Raw genomic sequence first — 15,482 nt, 5'->3', positions numbered from 1 at the left:
ACCTGAGGTCAGGAGTTCAAGGCCAGCCTGGCCAACGTGGTGAAACCCCATTTCTACTGAAAGTACAAAAATTAGCCAGGCATAGTGGCGGGCACCTGTAATCCCAGCTACTTGGAAGGCTGAAGCAGGAGAATTGCTTGAACCCGCAAGGCAGAGGCTGCAGTGAGCCGAGATCGTGCCACTGCACTTGAGCCTGGGCAATACAGTGAGACTCTGTCCTTACCTTACGCCTTATACAAAAATTGATGCAAGATGGATTAAAGACTTAAATGTTAGACCTAAAACCATAAAAACCCTTGGAGAAAACCTAGGCAATACCATTCAGGACATATGCATGGGCAAGGACTTCCTGACTAAAACACCAGCAATGGCAACAAAAGCCAAAATAGACAAACTATTTTGTCTGGGGATCTGATTAAACTAAAGAGCTTCTGCACGGCAAAAGAAACTACCATCACAGTGAACAGGCAACCTATAGAATGGGAGAAAATTTTTGCAATCTACCCATCTGACAAAGGGCTAATATCCAGAATCTACGAAGAACTCAAACAAATTTACAAGAAAGAAACAACCCCATCAAAAAGTGGGCAAATGATATGAACAGACACTTCTCAAAAGAAGACATCTATGCAGCCAACAGACACATGAAAAAATGCTCATCATCACTGGTCATCACAGAAATGCAAATCAAAACCACAATGAGATACCATCTCACACCAGTTAGAATGGCAATCATTAAAAAGTCAGGAAACAACAGATGCTGGGGAGGATGTGGAGAAATAGGAACACTTTTACACTGTTGGTGGGAGTGTAAATTGGTTTAACCATTGTGGAAGACAGTGTGGCAATTCCTCAAGGATCTAGAACTAGAATTACCATTTGCCCCAGCAATCCCATTACTGGGTATATATCCAAAGGACTATAAATCATGCTACTATAAAGACACATGCACACATATGTTTATTGCAGCACTATTCACAATAGCAAAGACTTGGAACCAACCCAAATGTCCATCAATGACAGACTGGATTAAGAGAATGTGGCACATATATACCATGGAATACTATGCAGCTGAAAAAAAGGATGAGTTCATGTCCTTCGCAGGGAAAAGGATGAAGCTGGAAACCATCATTCTCAGCAAACTATCACGAGGACAGAAAACCAAACACCACATGTTCTCACTCACAGGTAGGAACTGAACAATGACATCACTTGGACGCACAGCGGGGAACATCACACACCAGGGCCTGTCAGGGGGTTGGGGGCTTGGGGAGGGATAGCATTAGGAGAAATACCTAATGTAAATGATGAGTTGATGGGTGCAGCAAACCAACATGGCACATGCATATACCTATGTATTAAACCTGCAGGTTGTGTACATGTACCATAGAACTTAAAGTATAATAATAAAAAAGTCCATAAAATACTTACCCTTAATGTAGGCACTACTCTTACTTTTAATCTAGAATTCTTCTTCACCTTTTACAATTTAAGGCTTTTAAAATTCTTATAATTTAAAATCAATGTATTCACTAAGTTGATTTCACCTGAACAAAAGTTTTAAAATACTATTCTAAACAGTATATTTAGTGTCAGAAATGCATACGACAGGCATAGAAAACATTTTCTGTTTCAAGTAATTTGTAATTCTGGTTGTAGAGCAAGGTAAAAGAGAAAACATGAGTAAAAAATTGGAAGATTCTTTGGCAGTATAAAATCAGAATAATAAAATAATAAAATTAAAAATATACCCAATCCTTTCCACACTTTCAAGGTCTTCCCACTTCCAATGTCAATCACAAGTACAGTACAACTGGCCCTCCATATCCGTGGGATCCATATCTATGGATTCAACCAACTCACAGATGGAAAACATTCAGTTAAAAAAATTTTACATGTTAAAAAATTCATGTAAAAATATTTTAATTACATGTTTAAAAATATTCAGTTAAAAAAATCTGTACAGGTACTGAACATGTATAGATTTTCCTTGTTATTACTCCCTAAACAATAGAGTCTAACAAATATTTACCTAGCATTTATATTGTATTAGGTATTATAAGTAATCTAGAGATGATATAAAGTAAAAAGGAGGATGAACATAGGTCATATACAAATATTGCCATTTTATATCAGAGACTTGAACATCCTCAAACTGTGGTTTCCAAGGAAAGTCTCAGAACCCATTCTCCAGGGATACTGAGAGTCAACTGCATTTGCAATCAAGAAACCAAGAAACGTCCTTCTCTTGGCATGGGAGCTTCACTTTAAAAGAGATTCAATACAAACACAGCACAGAGGCACTTGTGTGCAATATAATAACATAAAAAATTATACTGGGACAGCAGAGAAATGGCTTCATATTTTAAAAACTATAAAATCTGCTAATGAACCACAACTGATTCTGCTGTAGTTTTCTTAATGCATTCTTCCGTAAATGCAGTTGCACTAGTTATTATAATACAATGATATATTTCACACTTGAAAACACAAAATAATTCCTATATCTGCTTGGGGATTCATTTTTACTTCTATTCAAACCAGGTTACACAAAATATATATTACAATTTAAGTTGACATAATAAGACAGTAATTTCTAAAATTAAAGTCTATAGTGAAAGAAATTACTTTATAGGTCTTCTCTTTAACGTATCTGGACTAAAGAGAAATAAGTTTTTAACCCGGGTAGACACTCATTATTGAGAGACCTTACATAGATAGACCTTACTAAAAGGCATTCAAGAAATACAATCACTAGTAGAAAGCAGAATGAGAAGTCAAACAGTTCTGTTCAAAACGCCAAACTGTGCCATGTATAAGGTGATGACTCAAGGCCTTCTTCATTGTGAAAGGCTGTCCTCACCCCACATGCAATGCACAGCTGTACTACAACCTCCAGATCACTATTTTTTTTTTCAGTAGAGTACCTGATTTTTATTGTTTCTTTCTCTTTGCCATCTCTCACTTTTTGCTACTCTAGGCATTTCTATTTCTCTTAACCTAAAGGGCACTACAAATTCCAGAGTGTCTAAATTACATACAAAGTAACAATAAAAGGCTTCTAAATAAGGATCTGAGGTGTTTCCTAATTGAGCAAAGTATATGAACTTAAAAACACAACCTTTATATTTATTTTGGCCACTTACCAGATCTTACTTGCTCACCTGACAAATAACTCACTTGACTATTTTATGTTCAAAATAGTAGCATTTCATTTGATTCTCCCAACAACCCTATGAAGTGGAGTTATTACTAGTCCAATTCGACAAATGAGAAAACTGAGGCAACGAGGGTGTTAAACTGTGTCCCCCACGGCCAAGGGACTAGAATATGGCAGAGGATTATCTAGATCCTAACCCAGATACTCTGAGTCCAATGTTTGTGCTCATAAATGCCTGTGGCAATATGAATATATCAGTGTGGTTAGTACTCCCCACTTAAATATCTTTAACAATCTTATGGGAAAAAAATACAGAAATAACTATATCAATTACTTGATGTCTAGGAGATGAGAAGCCCTAATTGCCTCCTTTCACCTCTCCAAAAGCTACTCTGAAAGACATAACTGAGGCAGAGAAATGAAAAGCCAAAGGAACACCAATGGGTCAACAAAGCTGATAAGAGAGTTTTCCAGGGTCTAGCCTTATTTAGCATTACGCTGAGCCTATCCTATAGTGGATCCAGACACAGGACTCTCCATTGCCATTTGAAGACTTACTTACCAAGGATGACTTAGGGCTGTTCCTTTTGAGATGTAGTTCTAAATGATCTCTGAATGCCTACCGAATACTTGTATATTTTAGCTTTCAATAAACATTCCTTGAGTAAATGTGGGCTTGGTATTCTGCGCTCTCTGCTGCCATACCAAACTGTAAGCTTGTCTCACTAACAATCATACCTACAGCTCCTTGAAAGCAAGAAATACCTTACCATTTTTAGTTTCTCAATACCCAGCACCATTCCTGGCACATATGGCATTCAATAAGATGTTTGGTAAATAAATGAGCGCAAAAGCAAATGTGCCTGGCACAAAGCAGTATCAATTCAGATGTTTCTCCTTAATTTGAGATTCTGTGTGTGTGTGTGTGCATAAAAGGTATGTGCATTCTTGAACAACATTAAGAATTCCTTTGGCCAGGTACAGTGGCTCCTACCTGTAACCCCAGAACTTCTGGGAGGCCAAGGTGGGAGGATCACTTAAGTTCAGGAGTTTGAGACCAGCCTGGGCAACATACCGAGACTCTATCTGTACCAAAAAAAATTTTTTTTAATTAGCTGGGTATGGTGGTGCACATCTGAAGTCCTAGCTACTTAGGAGGTTGAGGTAGGAGGATCACCTAAGCCCAGGAGTTTGAGGTTACAGTGAACTAAGACCATGCTAATGCACTCCATCCTGGGCAACAGAACAAGACCTTATCTCTTTAAAAAAAAAAAAAAAAAAAAAAGATTTGTTATATCTTATCTCTTTGACTCAACTCACTAGCTATTTTCCTACTGAAGCAAACCTTTCTCAATTTGTATATATGATACATATCTATTTATAGAAAGAGACCTTATGTGCAAACTAATGATAACAGCAAAATTAAACCAGAGCCATATTTAAGCCCCCCATCCAATACCTACTTCATTCTTGTAAACCATAATTTCCTGCCACCATCAAAGAAATGATACTCTGTATTTTTACATTACTAGCCCTTTTTACAGATGGGAAATATGTAAACATAATCCAATTATGAGAAATGTTTAAGAGACCTAAGATTATGACTGTTTCTTAGATTATAAACACCTTATATGGGTTGATATGCCCTAATGTGAAAATCTGCAATCCAAAATGCTCCAAAGTCCAAAACTTTCCGAGCACTGACATGACACTCAAAGGAAATGCACATTGGAGCATTCCAGATTTCAGATTTTCAGGTTAGGGATGTTCAACTGTTAAATATAATGCAAATATTCAAAAACAAACAAAAAAATCAAAATCAAAAACACTTCTGGTACCAAGCATTTCAGATAAGGGCTACTCAATCTGTAGCATGTTGGATTTAACAAACTGTACACGGCAATATAATTTAAACTTGTACCCTACCAAGTAAGTCAATGAACAAAGCACTGGGTTAAGTGCTTGTATACATCATCTCATTTAACCTTTGCAACAACTCTTCAAGGTGTATATAATTATTATTACCATTTTACAGACAAATAAATGAAGACTCAAGGTTGTACACCTAGCTAGTAAGTATAGAAATCAGAATACACACCCAGCTTTAACTAATACCTGAGTTATTTAGCTACTCACAACTCTATCCCACAGTATACCCTCAACAAAGCAAAAAATTTTCTAAATCATAACTGCCTAATTCTAACATTGTAATAATACACCATACTTGCTTTTAACTACATCCATCATTCTGAGAAGGAAAACTGATCGCCTCCATAAGCGCCACACCTACTTTCCCACCTTAACCACTGAAATCTTGAATCATATGAGAGCTGTTTATTACTAACATCCTTTTTCTGAAAACCGTACTGTGCCCCTCCACTGCCATGAAAAACACTATTGGCACCCACAGCAATGCTCTGTATAAAACTTGTCACAGCTATTAGTGGTAATTATCACTACCTTAGGTGACTCTGGAGTCTCAGAAGACTTGAACACTCTAATGTAAGTTTTAAAGGTTTATGTAAGATCTACCACACCAAATGCTGAGTAAAACCATCTGGAAAAAACAAGGAAATTACATGATTAAATATAGTTAAATGTCTCTCTACACGGAACAGCTATTTGAGAAGATCAATTGTATGCTATTTTTGTTCCAAAAGAGCAAGGTTTGCAGATTTTGTTTATATACCCATAGGCTAAACATCAAAACTGAAGGAACCAAACTGTCCTGTTTTTCTCAACACTCAAAGACAATCAGGCAAGAGAAGTTCATTTACCATGACTTACATATTATTTACATATTTTTTTCCTTTTCCCTTTTTCTGACTTACCTCCATGGCCTCAATGAATTTTGGGCCATACATAAAAGAGAATTATTAAAGTAAAAAGGGGTCATTTCTTCTACTCTCCCTCTGAAAGAAGGAAGGAAACTTGGAGGTTCTTCAGAAACATACCAAGATTTTTACTGGATACATCCCAAGTCTTCCTTCTTCCTCACTCTCTGTATTCAATCAATGGAAAAGTTCCACTGATCTTCACATCTGAGTAACTCTTTAATTTGCCTAGTTGTCCCTATCTCTAATGCCACTACTCCAAGTTAAAACAACACATGCAAATGCCTGGATTACTGAGGCAACCTAACTAACTAGTCTTGGTAACTGCTTTGCTTCTTTCCATTCACTCCTCACCTTCCATCCAAAATGACTTTTTCAAAACCATTAGCTACTCAGATGTCACCCTCCCTAAAGTCTTTCAATGACTTGCCATCGTTTTCATGATAAAATCAACTTAACATGGCTTAGAAGACTCTTCTTTCTAACCTGGCTCCAATCAATTTCTCCAGTCTTACCTTTTGTCACTTCTGTCTTCATATGCTTTATAGCCACATAGCTCTTCTTCCAGATTCTCAAACTCTTCATGTTGGTTCTGTGGATTTGTTTTGCATCTTAGCTACTGGATAATCTCTTCCTTCCCCACGTACTCTGCTTCCCCACAGCCTCACAGCCATCTTTAACCTCATTCCTACATAACCTTTATGTCTACATCACAGTTCTTTCTCTGAGAAGCCTTACCTAATCATTCTAGGTAAGACTGGGTGCCTCCTTCCACATACCTCTCCTATTACAGCTCTTACCATTACTTTAGTATAATTACTTCTTTAATTATCCAGTCTTCCTCATTAAACTACATGCTCATTAGAAAAGGGATTATTATGGGTACTTGCCCATCCCTATATCCCCCAACACTGAGCACAGTGCCTAGACACATAGCACAGACTTGACGTTTTTATATTGAATAAATGAGCAAACAAAAATAAAAGTTTGGAGGAAAAAATTGAAAGGAACAGATTTAAAAGATATTTTAACCATCAAATATCTCATATCAATAGACATCCTCAAGAAATAAATGGGACTTCTAGATTCTGCTTAGGATGTAGAAAGGTAGAAAGTATGTCATTTTCACCCTTAAAACAAAGTAAAAGATGGATGCTGTGCAAAATCACAAATTTTCTTGAACCCAGCACAAAAGGTAACTTTAAATCTAAGTAACCGATCTAAAATCTAAAGACAGACAGGATTTCGAAGGGAGAGATGGGACATGAGCACTACTTTACCTATAGTAAACACCGGACACCATACAAGCCAACAAGAACTTGGTTAAAAATTTTTTTTTAATTACTGCAAGCCAAACGTGGACCTGCAGCTAGGGGAAGCAAATGAAACAAAAAAACCCTCTACCCCACTTAAAGAAGGGGCAGGATCTTTGAAAAAGCCCCATACCTGAGACCCAGAGAAAATGGAAACATCTAGCTAAAACTGAGACTAGAAAAATCCAACACAAAATGTCCTCCCCATCTCCCATCAAAAGCAGGCTAGTAAGTCTCAAACAACATGTAACAGCAATGTACTACAGTCAGGTGTCACGTAATGACAGGGATATGGTCTGAGAAATGCATCATTAGGTGATTTCATTGTGAGAACATCACAGAGTATACTTACACAGACAAAGACAGTATAGCCTGGTACACACCTAGACTATACAGTATAGTATAGTATTGGTCTTAGGCTACTAAACTCTACAGCATGTTACTGTACTGAATACCGCAGGCAACTGTAACACAATGGTAAGTATTTTGTTTATCTAAATATAGAAAGGTACAGTTAAAATATGGTATTATAATCTTAGGGGACCATCATCATATATGCAGTCTGCTGTTGGCCAAAACATTGTTATGTAGCGAATGACTGTTCGTGAGCAAAGAGCTAAAGCATGGAGAAATACCTTCTCTGAGATGCAAGTTCAAAGGGAAGACCTAAAGCTGAGGGTAGAGTAGACATTAAGAAAAACTCTCTGGCAAACTAAATCCTACCCTAAACACGAAGTAATGCTAGAGAAACTTGAAGCCTGTGGTAAATTAAAGGTAACCTAGCAATAACAATCCCCCAACACTCCTTCCCACTATATACACACACATACACATACACACACACACACACACACACACACACGTCTCAGAAAAAGACAAAGCATGTCCATTTCCAGGCATAAATACTATTTAACTGGCTCTCTACACAAAATGTCCAGATTTCAACCAAAAAAAAAAAAAAAAAAAAACAGAAAAGAAGCAAAGAAAAAAAACAAAACACAAAACCACACTGGCAAGAGACAAAACAATCAATAGAACCAGATTTGGACACAACCATCATGTTAGAACTATCAAACACAGAATTTATAGGTTAAATGCTCTAACAAAATATGTAGATAACATGCATACACAGATGTGTAATTTAAGCACAGGGAAGGAAACAGTAAGAAGAAATCAAATGGAAATGCTAGAAATAAAAATATAGTAACAGAGATGAAAGCTTTCAACAACCTTATTAGAAGACCAAGACAGTCATAGAATCAGTAAAGACCAACAGAAACTACCCCAAAAAACATAACAAGAGAATGAAAAACAGAGAAGAGAACATCCAAGTGCTATGGGACGATATCAAATACTCTAACATATGTGTAACTGGAATTCTAGAAAGACAGTAAGACAGAAACAAAATATAAAGAGATAACCAAAGTTTTTCAAAATTAATACAAAAGAATCCAAAAAGCTCAGAGAACACGAGGTAGCATCAAATAAACAAACAATAACAACAACAAAAATTCACAATTAGACACATCATATTCAAACTGATGGGGAAAAAAATCAAAGATAAAGAGAAAACCTTGAAGGCTGCCAGAGTTTAAAAAAAAAAAAAAAAAAAAAAGACATAATACAATGGAACAGGATAAGAACTTTCAGAAACTATGAAAGCCAGATGCCACTGAAGTGCTGAAAGAAAAAACTCTCAATGCAGAAATCTATATCCATGAAAATATCTTTCAAACTGAAGAAGAAATAAAAAATGTTCAGGCTTGTGGTCCATTCCAAGATGGCCAAATAGAAACAGCTCCAGTCTGCAGCTCCCAGTGTGACTGATGCAGAAGATGGGTGATTTCTGCATTTCCAACTGAGGTACCTGGTTCATCTCACTGGGACTGGTTGGACAGTGGGCGCAGCCCAGGGAGGGCGAGCCGAAGCAGGGCGGGGCGTCGTCTCACCCGGGAAGTGCAAGGGGTCCGAGGATTTCCCTTTACTAGCCAAGGGAAGCCGTGACAGACTGTACCAGGAAAATTGGGACACTGCCACCCAAATACTGCGCTTTTCCAATGGTCTTAGCAAATGGCACACCAGGAGATTATACCCCACGCCTGGCTCAGCAAGTCCCACACCCACAGAGCCTTGCTCACCGCTAGCGCAGTAGTCCGAGATTGAACTGCCAGGCGGCAGCCTGGCTCAGGCAGGGGCATCCACCATTGCAGAGTAATGGTAAACAAAGTGGCCAGGAAGCTCAAACTGGATGGAGCCCACTGCAGCGCAAGGAGGCTTGCAGGCCTCTGTAGACTCCACCTCTGGGGGCAGGGCATAGATGAACAAAAGGCAGCAGAAACTTCTGCAGACTTAACGTCCCTGTCTGACAGCTCTGAAGACAGCAGAAGTTCTCCCAGCACAGTGTCTGAACTGTGAGAATGGACAGACTGCCTTCTCAATTGGGTCCCTGACCCCCGTGTAGCCTAACTGGGAGACAACTCCCAGTAGGGGCCAACTGACACCTCATATTCATACTCATACTCAGAGGGTGCCCCTCTGAGACGGAGCTTCCAGAGGAAGGATCAGGCAGGAATATTTGCTGTTCTGCAATATTTGCTGTTCTACAGCCTCCACTGGTGATACCCAGGCAAACAGGGTCTGGAGTGGACCTCCAGCAAACTCCAACAGACCTGCAGCTGAGGGCCCTGACTGTTAGAAGGAAAATTAACAAATAGAAAGGAATAGCATCAACATCAACAAAAAGGACATCCACACCAAAACCCCATCTGTAGGTCACTATCATCAAAGAGCAAAGGTAGATAAAACCACAAAGATGGAGAGAAACCAGAGCAGAAAAGCTGAAAATTCTAAAAACCAGAGCGACTCTTCTCCTCCAAAGGATCACAGCTCCTCGCCAGCAATGGAACAAAGCTGGACGGATAACGACTTTGACAAGCTGACAGAAGTAGGCTTCAGAAGAGTGGTAATAACAAACTTCTTCAAGCTAAAGGAGGATGTTCAAACCCATCGCAAGGAATCTAAAAATCTTGAAAAAAGATTAGACAAATGGCTAAGGAGAATAAACAGCATAGAGAAGACGTTAAATGACCCGACGGAGCTGAAAACCATGGCACGATAACTACGTGACGCATGCACAAGCTTCAGTAACCAATTCGATCAAGTGAAAGAAAGGGTATCTGTGATTGAAGATCGAATTAATGAAATGAAGTGAGAAGTTTAGAGAAAAAAGAGTAAAAAGAAATGAACAAAGGCTCCAAGAAATATGGGACTATGTGAAAAGACCAAACCTACATGTGATTAGTGTATCTGAAAGTGACGGGGAGAATGGAACCAAGCTGGAAAACACTCTTCAGGATATTATCCAAGAGAACTTCCCCAGCCTAGCAAGGTAGGCCAACATTCAAATTCAGGAAATACAGAGAACGCCACAAAGATTATTCCTCGAGAAGAGCAACTGCAAAACACATAATTGTCAGATTCACCAAGGTTGAAATGAAGGAAAAAATGTTAAGGGCAGTCAGAGAGTAAGGTCGGGTTACCCACAAAGGAAAGCCCGTCAGACTAACAGCAGATCTCTTGGCAGAAACTCTATAAGCCAGAAGACAGTGGGGGCCAATGTTCAACATTCTTAAAAGAATTTTCAACCCCGAATTTCATATCCAGCCAAACTAAGCTTCATAAGTGAAGGAGAAATAAAATCCTTTACAGACAAGTAAATGCTGAGAGATTTTGTCACCACCAGAGCTCCTAAAGGAAGCACCAAACATGGAAAGGAACAACCGGTACTAGCCATAGCAAAAACATGCCAAATTGTAAAGACCATCAATGATAGGAAGAAACTGCATCAACTAACGGGCAAAATAACCAGCTAACATAATGACAGGATCAAATTCACACATAACAATATTTACCTTAAATGTAAATGGGCTAAATGCCCCAATTAAAAGACACATACTGGCAAATTGGATAAAGAGTCAAGATCCATCAGTGTGCTATATTCAGGAGACCCATCTCACATGCAGAGACACATACAGGCTCCAAATAAAGGGATGGAGGAAGATCTACCAAGCAAATGGAAAGCAAAAAAAAAAAAGCAAGGGTTGCAATCATAATCTCTGATAAAACAGACTTTAAACCAACAAAGATCAAAAGAGACAAAGAAGGCCATTACATAATGGTAAAGAGCCCAATTCAACAAGAAGAGCTAACTATCCTAAATATATATGCACCCAATACAGGAGCACCCAGATTCATAAAGCAAGTCCTTAGAGACCTACAAAAAGACTTAGACTCCCACACAATAATGAGAGACTTTAACACCCCACTGTCAATATTAGACAGATCAACGAGACACAAGGTTAACAAGGATATCCAGGACTTGAACTCAGCTCTGCACCAAGCAGACCTGACATCTACAGAACTCTCCACCCAAAATCAACAGAATATACATTCTTCTCAATACCACGTCACACTTGTTCCAAAACTGAACACACAGTTCGAAGTAAAGTACTCCTCAGCTAATCTAAAAGAACAGAAATCACAACAAATTGTCTCTCAGACCACAGTGCAATCAAATTAGAACTCAGGATTAAGAAACTCACTCAAAACCACACAACTGCATGGAAACTGAACAACCTGCTCCTGAATGACTACTGGGTAAATAACGAAATGAAGGCAGAAATAAAGATGTTCTTTGAAACCAATGAGAACAAAGACACAACATACCAGAATCTCTGGGACACATTTAAAGCAGTGTGTAGAGGGAAATTTACAGCACTACATGCCCACAAGAGAACGCAGGAAAGATCTAAAATTGACACCCTAACATCACAATTAAAAGAACTACAGAAGCAAGAGAAAACAAATTCAAAAACTAGCAGAAGGCAAGAAATAACTAAGATCAGAGCAGAACTGAAGGAGACACAGACACAAAAACCCTTCAAAAAATCAATGAATCCAGGAGCTGGTTTTTTGAAAAGGTCAACAAAATTGATAGACCGCTAGCAAGACTAATAAAGAAGAAGAGAAGAATCAAATAGACGCAATAAAAAATGATAAAGGGGATATCATCACTGATCCCACAGTAATACAAACTACTATCAGAGAATACTATACATATCTCAACGCAAATAAACCAGAAAATCTAGAAGAAATGGATAAATTCCTGGACACACACACCCTCCCAAGACTAAACCAGGAAGAATTTGAATCCCTGAATAGACCAATAACAGGCTCTGAAATTGAGGCAATAATTAATAGCCTACCAACCAAAAAAAGTCCAGGACCAGAAGGATTCACAGTTGAATTCTACCAGAGGTACAAACAGAAGCTGGTACCATTCCTTCTGAAACTATTCCAATCAATAGAAAAAGAGGGAATCCTCCCTAACTCATTTTATGAGGCCAGCATCATCCTGATACCAAAGCCTGACAGAGGCACAACAAAAAAAGAGAATTTTAGACCAATATCCCTCATGAACATTGATTCAAAAATCCTCAATAAAATACTGGCAAACCGAATCCAGCAGCAAATCAAAAAGCTTATCCACCAAGATCAAGTTGGCTTCATCCCTAGGATGCAAAGCTGATTCAACATACACAAATCAATAAAGGTAATCCATCACATAAACAGAACCAAAGACAAAAACCACATGATTATCTCAATAGATGCAGAAAAGGCCTTCAACAAAATTCAACAGTCTTTCATGTTAAAAACTCTCAATAAATTAGGTATCGATGAAATGTATCCCAAAATAATAAGAGCTATTTATGACAAACCCACAGCCAATATCATACTGAATGGGCAAAAACTGGAAGCATTCCCTCTGAAAACTGGCAGAAGACAGGGATGCCTTCTCTCACCACTCCTATTCAACATAGTGTTGGAAGTTCTGGCCAGGGCAATTACGCAAGAGAAAGAAATAAAGGGTATTCAATTAGAAAAAGAGGAAGTCAAATTGTCCCTGTTTGCAGATGACATGACTGTATATTTAGAAAACCCCATTGTCTCAGCCAAAAATCTCCTTAAGCTGATAAGAAACTTCAGCAAAGTCTCAGGATACAAAATCAATGTGCAAAAATCACAAGTATTTCTATGCACCAATAACAGGCAGAGAGTCAAATGACGAGTGAACTCCCATTCACAATTGCTACAAAGAGAATAAAATTCCTAGGAATCCAACTTAAAAGGGATGTGAAGGACCTCTTCAAGGAGAGCTACAAACCACTGCTCCACAAAATAAAAAAGGACACAAACGAATGGAAGAACATTCCACGCTCATGGATAGGAAGAATCAATATCGTGAAAATGGCCACAGGGCCCAAGGTAATTTATAGATTCAATGCCATCCCCATCAAGCTACCAATGACTTTCTTCACAGAATTGGAAAAAGCTACTTCAAAGTTCATATGGAACCAAAAATGAGCCCGCATTGCCAAGACAATCCTAAGCCAAAAGAACAAAGCTGGAGGCATCATGCTACCTGACTTCAAACTATACTCCAAGGCTACAGTAACCAAAACAGCATGGTACTGGTACCAAAACAGAGATATAGACCAATGGAACAGAACAGAGGCCTCAGAAATAACACCACATATCTACAACCATCTGATCTTTGACACCTGACAAAAACAAAAAATGGGGAAAGGATTCCCTATTTAATAAATGGTGCTGGGAAAACTGGCTAGCCATATGTAGAAAGCTGAAACTGGATCCTTTCCTTATACCTTATACAAAAACTAATTCAAGATGGATTAAAGACTTAAATGTTAGACCTAAAACTGTAAAAACCCTAGAAGAAAACCTAGGCAATACCATTCAGGACATAGGGATGGGCAAGGACTTCCTGACTAAAACACCAAAAGCAATGGCAACAAAAGCCAAAATACACAAATGGAATCTAATTAAACTAAAGAGCTTCTGCACAGCAAAAGAAACTACCATCAGAGTGAACAAGCAACCCACAGAATGGGAGAAAATTTTTGCAATCTACCCATCTGACAAAGGGATAATATCCAGAATCTACAAAGAACTTAAATTTGCAAGAAAAAAATCAAACAACCCCATCAAAAAGTGGGCAAAGGATATGAACAGACACTTCTCAAAAGAAGGTATTTATGCAGCCAACAGACACATGAAAAAATGCTCATCATCACTGGTCATCAGAGAAATGCTAATAAAAAGCACAATGAGATACCATCTCACACCAATTAGAATGGCGATCATTAAAAAGTCAGGAAACAACAGGTGCTGGAGAGGATGTGGAGAAACAGGAACACTTTTACAAGGTTGATGGCAGAGTAAACTAGTTCAACCACTGTGGAAGACAGTGTGGCAATTCCTCAAGGATCTAGAACTAGAAATACCATTTGACCCAGTGATCCCATTACTGGGTATATACCCAAAGGATTATACATCATGGTACTATAAAGACACATGCACACGTATGTTTACTGTGGCACTATTCACAGTAACAAAAACTTAGAACCGATCCAAATGTCCACCAATGATAGACTGGATTAAGAAAATGTGGCACATATATACCATGGAATACCATGCAGCCAAAAGAAAGGATGAGTTCATGTCCTTTGTAGGGACATGGATAAAGCTGGAAACCATCATTCTGAGCAAACTAACACAAGGATAGAAAACCAAACACCTCATGTTCTCACTCATAGGTGGGAATTGAACAATGAGAACACTCGGACACAGGGCAGGGAACATCACACACTGGGACCTGTCATGGGGTGGGGGGGTGGGGGAGGGATAGCATTAGGACAAATACCTAATGTAAAAGACGAGTTAATGGATGCAGCAAATCAACATGGCACATATATACATATGTAACAAACCTACACATTGTGCACATGTACCCTAGAACTTAAAGTATAATAGATAAACTAATTAATTTTAAAAAGTTCAGGCAAAATATAATTCACCATAAAAGACTAAAAAAATAAAATACATGATTATTTCAATAGATGTACATAAAATATTTGACAAAAATCAACATCCATCCAGTAAACTAGGAATAGAACTTCCTCATCCTAATAAATGTTATCTACAAAAAAAAGCAGAGCAATAAAAACCTATGGCTTATATTATACTTGAAGAACCAAATTCTTTCCCCATAAGATGCAAAAACGAAGTAAAGATGACCACACTTGCCACTTCTAT

General features: G+C 38.3%; 1 protein-coding gene across 4 annotated transcripts in view; it reads right to left on the bottom strand.

Annotated features, from left to right (window-relative positions):
* R3HCC1L (R3H domain and coiled-coil containing 1 like) overlaps window positions 1-15,482 on the bottom strand; it is a 105,407-nt gene that overhangs the window by 48,224 nt on the left and 41,701 nt on the right. The window contains exon 3 of one of the 4 annotated variants that reach the window (XM_025397953.1): window positions 5,621-5,717. The exons of the other annotated variants lie outside the window; for them this stretch is intronic. The gene's annotated coding sequence lies outside the window, so the exon portion shown is untranslated. The remainder of the gene's footprint in view (window positions 1-5,620; window positions 5,718-15,482) is intronic. 4 annotated transcript variants of the gene reach the window in all.

The sequence above is a fragment of the Theropithecus gelada genome, chromosome 9 (genome assembly GCF_003255815.1).
Source record: "Theropithecus gelada isolate Dixy chromosome 9, Tgel_1.0, whole genome shotgun sequence".
Lineage (NCBI taxonomy): Eukaryota > Metazoa > Chordata > Mammalia > Primates > Cercopithecidae > Theropithecus > Theropithecus gelada.
Note: the sequence above shows the minus strand (reverse complement) of the source record. Positions and strands in the feature narration are given on the sequence as shown.